Source organism: Phyllostomus discolor, chromosome 12 (assembly GCF_004126475.2).
Source record: "Phyllostomus discolor isolate MPI-MPIP mPhyDis1 chromosome 12, mPhyDis1.pri.v3, whole genome shotgun sequence".
In the NCBI taxonomy this organism is placed as follows: domain Eukaryota; kingdom Metazoa; phylum Chordata; class Mammalia; order Chiroptera; family Phyllostomidae; genus Phyllostomus; species Phyllostomus discolor.
The window spans coordinates 37,692,658-37,700,275 of NC_040914.2; positions in this window are offsets into that span (position 1 = coordinate 37,692,658).

Consider the following 7,618-nt stretch of genomic DNA (forward strand, 5'->3'; position numbering starts at 1 on the left):
CACTGGTCGGGGCGCGTGTGAGAGGCAACTGATGGATGTTTCTCTGCCTCTCTTTCTCCCCCCTTCCTCTCTTTTTAAGAGAAATAAAATCTGTTTTGCAAAAAAAGGACCATGGTTCATAACCTCCCTGTTTTCTGCAAACGGACAACAAGGCATGTCCGTGAGGGCGCGTACATTATGACAGAGGGCAAACGCTCCCTTTCTAAAACGACACAAAATTCTCTGAGCTGCAGCTAAAGAGTCTTCATTCTTCTCGTTTATTTTCCCCTCCTCTCTGCCTTCACATGTGAGCACGGACGCCACACACCTGGCAGGGCTCCCTCTGCTCAGCCCCAGATAGGGGGAAGAAGGGCAAAGGGAAGCCTCCGCCAGAAACGTCTAATTTACCGTCCTTCGTGCAAGAGGGAAGCGCATTTCCCCACAAATCTTCCTTCTTCCTCTTCCGTGTGATAAACCCTCGCTGGCTTTGGCGGGTCAGACCAGCCCTCCAGCCGGCTCGGGCTGGAAAAAGCTTCACAAGTGGGTTTTCAGGCAGCACTCCGTGAGGGTGGCTGATGGAGTGCCGCGGAGTCCTTCTGGAGGGAGGCAGGCTTTTAACTTGATTGATGAAATTATATCTAAATCTAGAAGATTTGGGACTTCAAAGGCATTTTTCCCAACTCGGGGCATTCCGGATGAAGGGCGTTTGCTATTTGTACCCAACTCCCAGGCTCAAGTGGTTCGCAAATTGACCCCTTTGTAATAGGTTAAAGGTTTCTTGCTAGATAACGGTGGTTCATTTTGATTAATTATGTCAGGGAATTAATGTATGATTACTAACTTTTAGCAGACCCTGCTCCTTCTGACCCCGAGCTGCTTGTTTGTGTGGCTGGTTGTAATTTTCGACCGATGGGTTAGGAGGGGTCACGGTGTGGTCAGCATATTTTAAACAAAGGCAGAAGGGGGGGGCGGCGGAGGCTTCCAAATGGAGTGGACACCGCAGTTCAAGGCCTTTTCAGAGCTCTGTTAAGTGTTTTAACAGTAGGCTTTTATACATGGACTCGCGCTAATAAAAGATGGTTCACCGGAGTGGAGAGTAAGCTGGGAAGATTTGGAGAATAATTTCACCGTTAAATGTGGGCCCATAAATTTCACTCCACACTGCTTTCAATGGCCTAGGACCTTGTTAAAGATTAAATGGCCGAGTGTTGAGTTTCGGCTGTTTGGTGGGGGGGGCGCTCCAAAGATTCAAGGTGAAGGGATCTTGTTAATAAGGAGGTTTTCTGGTAGATGGAGGTCGATCCAACTGGTTTTCTCAGGTTCCTTGCTAGGTAGTCAGACAAAAGGGAACAGAGCAAGCCGATGACACCTCACTTGGGGTTAATTTCATACCACTTAGTGACGTCATTTATGTGATGAGCTCCTTGGAACGTGAATAGTTCCATTCATGGGCAGGAACGGAGGACTCTAAATGATCAGGCGCAAAATGGCCAATTACCTCCAACTGGCTTTTCCTGGTATTTCTGGCTCTCTGAAGCTAAGCATATTCACCACCAGAATTAGGGCTTTAGGATTTGGAGAAAGATGCTAAGGATTTGTTTTAAACACGAGAACTCTCCATTCTTCCTGCCATTAAACTCGGGGGATTTCTGTCTACAAAGTGCTATAGATATTATATTGTCCATTGTTTTCCAACTGGGATCTCGCTGAAGCACCATTATCGGGCTCTGAGGGAGAAAGGCAGGCCAAGGAGAAAGAGGGGACCTTTCGAGGGGAGGCGGAAATGCTGGGGGCAAATTGTCAAGGAAATGCGGGGAGGCATCGTTACCAAAGGGGCTGCAACAGCATTTGGAGGGAGGAGGAGGACCGGGCTCTTTGGGTTGGGAGCAAATGCTACATATGAAAGAACTTGAAAGCAGAGATTGAAAAAAAATCAGAAAAGGCAAGAGAAATTGTTACAAATGGAAGTTGCTACTTCGGTACTGTATTAAACTTTTCAACATTAGAAAACACCCTTTCTATAAGGTTGTTCAGAAATAAATTGTGCTTTAGCGTTCGGGTTCAGTTAGCTCTGTTTAGAAGGGTATTGAAAAGGCCCTGGAAATGCCGGTAACTGCTGATCACCCATCGCCTTTATGGACAACATAATCACAATTACTGGATTTCAAACAATCCCCTTTCAAAAATTAGAGGTGTTGATGAGTTTAATGGGCACATAGACCATTTGCCTGTTCCATTATTGCAATTACTGTCTGGCTTGGTATCTTCTCCCTGACACTGGCTAATGCTGTGCATACTTCAAAGGAAGATATAAACCCCCAATAATGCACTTATGGTCCGATTCCCATCTAGCTCTGCCTCCCCGAACCATGTTGCCCCACCTCCACGACAAGTGCGAATCTGCAGAGGTGTGAGGAGAGGGTCCTAGTGAGGAAGGGTGTGAGTGCACCTGTGTTCCCCCGAGGAAACGGACAGTAGCACAGGGTGTAGGTTGCAGGCTGGAGGGGTGTAAGGAGGTTACCCCACCCAGAACACCTGTGTGGCTGCACCCATATCATATGGACATATCAGAAAAAAATACCCCTGGGATACACCATGCAATATTTTTTAGGGTTTTTTAAATCTACTTAAATAATCTTCTTGCAGCTCAGTCTCTCGCTTTCCGAGTCTCATTGTTGTAAATAGATATGAAAATATCACATGTATGATATGCTCTATGCACATCTATCTCTAATTATCTCAAAATTTTATATATAAATTTTATATTGACATCTAGGTAGATATGTGTGTCCTAAATATCCTAAAATTGCCACATGATTTTCTCCTTGATCCCCAGATCACATGACCGGGGGCTAATTCGACTTTTATTGCACTATAGAACCTATCATTGTTTTAATCAGATATTAATTTTAAAACAATAAGACATAACATGGAACTATTTATCCCTATGTGACCAAAAACTAGTGGTGTCGGAGGTAAGGAGTCTATGAGAATGGCTGTCTCCAAAGCTGGGCACCAGCTTCCGTTCAGGATTTCCGGAGAAGAGAATGTTTCACCGGAAGTGCAGACGTGTAGGAGATACATGCGTCTGTATTTTTCCTCATCCAGTCACTCCCCCCGACCCCCTACCAGTGTCTAATTTTTAATACAAACACAGTGATACTTCTACCATGGTTTGAGGTCCTCACGAAGGACCCAGGGATTCCAAATCAAACCCAAAAGTGAGACAGAGAAACATTACACAAGAAAAATGTACAACAGAACATTTCAAAAGAAAACTAATGATCATAAGCTATTTAGGAGCCTTTCTCCCCAGGTTAAGGGATTCCATGATGCTTGAAATGAATTAACAAGAACAAATGTGTTGACGTCTGCTTCAGCGGGTTAAGCTGAAGGAGGCTTCACTCATGTTCACTCAGATAAACAGACCAATGGATGCATCTAGATTTTGATGAGTGTCTCCGTCCATGAACCCTCATAATGATATTTATACTTAAGGAGCACCTGGATCAACCTACAGAGAAAGGAGGCAGAGATCTGTCCAGTTAGATGTAAGGGCTGAAGGGCGACTCATCATCCCAGTTTGCCGGGGCCCAAGAGGTGTCCTGGAATATGGGACTTTCTATTTATTTTTATTATTTTATTTTATTTTTTATTGACTCGAGAGAAAGGAAAGGGGTAGAGAGGGGAGAGAGAGAGAGAGAGAAAGAGAGGGAAAGAGATATCAATTTGTTACTCTACTTACTTATGCATTCACTGTTTGAATTTAGTATGTTCCCTGACCCAGGATTAAACCTGCAATCCTGGCACATCAGGATGATGCTCTAACCAACTGAGCTACCTGGCCAGGGCTGGGGTTTTCTATTTTAAAACTAGGAAAGAACTGGGCCAACCAGATCAAATCATGTCACTCTAGATAAGGGAGTCCCTCTCCTAGTAGCCTACTCCTAATGGAAGTTGGGTTCTCTCCCTAGAAGACCTGAGGTGATTGGACAGATCAAACATATTCTGTCTGAAGGTAGCTCCCCCAAATGAAAGAACCACGGGACCGGGCCCACGGATGACAGCGGTCACTTGCTCTGCTGTCTTATATTATATCCTACTGTCGGGCAGCCAAGTTTCAGTTGCATGCCGATTGAACTCTTTTCATTTTTTTAAAACTGGAGATTGTTCCACACACTTTAATAATTCTCACAATCCAAATTAGACTATCTGTCACATGTTATTAACCATTTGCAAACCTGTGGTTTAGTTTGGCCTTTTAAGTGTATTCTTTGGAGCAGTCATAAATAAGGCATCATTCCGAAACGTAAAGTACAGTAAAGGTCTGCAACGACATTTAAAAGAGAATATTTTAAGTATCCAATATTTTGGATTTTTTTTTTTTTTTAGAGTTCAGATGTGACTTTCAGCAGAACTTCAAAACCAACTTGGGGAACAATGAACATAGAACTGTTCTTTTTAATCACAAGCAAAATCTATCACACATGTTCTTTCAAGTCAAGTTTATTAGAAAAAACTGCTACTAGCGAGCCACATGTTAACTCTGACTTGGCAAGGTCAGGCCAGGGCAATAAACCCTTGAACTTTACAAATATGCAAAGCTGACATAAATAACAAATTAAACCCAGCCAGGTATAACACTTGGGCCAGTTGGATGTGAGGCAGACGCCAATCCCAGGGAACAAGAGCCTGTTGATTTGTAAGGAAAACCCGGTCTTACCCCCTTTGTTCGCTGCCCATTAGTTTTGCGTTGGGGGGTCACTTTGCTTCTTCCTGCAGCGGTAAAACCTAATAAAAAGGATTCTGCTGCCTTCTCCACCAGCGACCCCACGTTACGGAGCATGGGCTGTTGGTGTGGTACGCCGGGCTAATAATGTGGTGTGTTTTTATGAAGGGATGGAGGGCCTTGGGTGGGACTGACATGTGGTGTTTTGGGATTTTAAAGTCATTTCTAACGATGGAGCCTGGGATGTTCTTCAGGAAGAAGCGAGTTCTGGGGTAACCACAGAATCTGCACCGTGGGAGGGAGGGTGATATTTGATTCAACCCAGTGTAGGAAAGGGAGTAAGCAGCTGTGAAGAGGAAGGCAAAGATAAAACATATTTTGTGTTTAAAAATGGACATTGCCCTGACTAGTGTGGCTCCGTTGGTTAAGAGCATTGCCTCTTAACCAAAGTTGCAGGTTCGATTCCCGGGCAGGGTGCGTACGGGAGGCTATCAACCGATGTTTCCCTCTCTCCCTTCCTCTCTCTCTATAAGAAATGAAAAAAAAAAAAAGTCCTTTGGTGGGGATAAAACATTAAAATAGGGCATCATTTCCTATTTTTTAATATGAAGGTTATTAAAGGGATTCAGCAGTCAGGGTCCTGGAAGGGGTAAGGAGAAAATAACCTTGAATACTGTCTACGATTCATACAAGAAAGTGTCGAGACGCACATTTTTGTTTGTTGAACATGTACCTTTGCTTAATAAGTCACGTAGAAGTTTTTGACATCACTCTTAAGCTCGACTGTTAAGTTATTCTACCATTGCTTTTGTTAGGGAGTATCAGTTTTGACAAGTCTAATCTGTAATGCATTTAATTAAGCAAACACAGCTTATCCACCTCAATGAGTTGATTCAAGGGTTGGATTCAGGGCTTTTAACTTTTCTTCGAGCCCGTGACTCTCTCTACTCTCTACCGAAGTCTGTGAGTATAAATCAGTCCTTGTGACTCTGATTGTCGAAAAGAAAAACGTCCTTTGTCTGCCATACTGGAAGGGGCCGTGATAGTGACTTCCTTTGGAAGTCCGCACCGTCTCTGCCAACGGGGGACAGGACAGGACGACACCCCAGTCTTTCTTGGGGAAACACCATTAGACTACATGGCGGAAGAAGGAGTTAAAATACGTCAGAATCATATATATTGTTGAATTTTAAATTCTGAGGATTGCCGAGTGGCCGAGGAGACGGGCTTGTAGGTCAGTCGTGAAGTCCTTGATGTTGGTTTAAATATATTGAAAACTTAAATTTGATATTATTTTTCTCATTTAGAGTTTGTTGAATGTGGATGATAATCTCTTTGCCTTTTGAACCCAAATGTACTTAACATCACGCCGAAACGTGATTACAGCCAACATCTGAGACGCATTCTGAAACCCGTTTTCCCTGCAACACAGGGACTGCAAAGATCATTGCGGAAACCCGGGGCAGAGAGGGGATGCATGGGGTGAGCACGTGCTCTGCTGTGCCAGCGCCGTGGTGATGAGGTGGTACGGCCCATCTTTTCCGAGGGAGAAGGAAGAGGTGTGTTTAGCAATTGGCCCAATTCAGGGGCAAGAGGTTTGGCAAAGGCCTTTAGGGGAGTAAGCGGGAAAAACATCACTGTAACACTATAAAATTGAAATAGCAATAATGAGCGAACGGTGTGACATGAAACCTACAGAGGTTTTCAGAAAATTGGTTGACCACAAATAATATCTCATTGCCATTGTCCTTTTACTTGTAAAAGCACTGTGTGTCCTCTGGTGATGTCAATGATTGTGTGTGTGTATACACGTGTGTGTATAAATATTACATATATATATTTCATTGCAAAAGCAACTACTAGGCAGCTCAACCTTTGAACTAGACAAAAATCTCGATCTCACCTCTCCTCCATTTTTTTAATTCTGCCTAAGTGGTTTCTTCACAGCACAGAAAAACAGGGAATCAGCCGTCTAAAACTATATAGCCCATCCTGTTCTCTGAACAGCTAGCTCATTGTTAATATCAGTGAAGGCTTCTCGGTTGGGCCAGCGGGTTGCATTCTGTAACCGTTGGCCTGCTTCATGCTCGTCTCGAAGACCCTGGGCTCATACTGGCAGACCAAATTCTGTCACTCTGTTCTCTTTTAGTGGTTGCCATAGTTATTTTAAAATTAAACACTGAATGCATTTAGACGGTGGGAGCATAAGCACTCCAGTTTGCCATTAGTTTTGCCCCTTATCCACGATTTCACCTCTGGCCCACCTCACATGTGAACCTCAGTAGTCTGAGATTTTATGGTTTGTTGTAGGCTCTCGAGGTGGCCTCAAGTCTTGGGGTCTGGTGCCGACTAATTAGTTAATCCACCGTTCCAGCCTTGACCCCGGTGGGATTCTTGCTTCTGGGAAGCCTGGATAACTAACACGTTTTTAATTTGAATGTCAAGTTAATCTCAAGTTATTTTGGCAAAAATGGAATAACCTTGCTCCTTGCTTCTCTCTTGATTCCGTGGGTGGCGGCTGAGTGGGAGAGAGGCAATTAAGAGGCTCTTGTACAGGAAGTTGAGTCATAATGTATATTACTACCTTATTTATTCTTGGATTCTTGTGGATTCAAGGCTGTTGCCTCTAAGTCTCAAGGACTAAAGGATTAGGATATATATATATATGTGTATGTATATATGTATTATGTATGTATATATATATGACTAAAGAGGAAGGCTTGTTACCCTTGTCTCTTCATCTTTGGCCTCAGGGCACGTACCCTTGAATTGTATTAAATATTATACGAAAATGTTTATTTAAAGTCCTTTCAACTGACAGGTTATTAAATGCTAGATCAAGTGACAAGAAAGTTCAACATCAGACTTGTTAGTGGGTGATTAAGGGTGGAATCTGTTGATTCCTGTGTA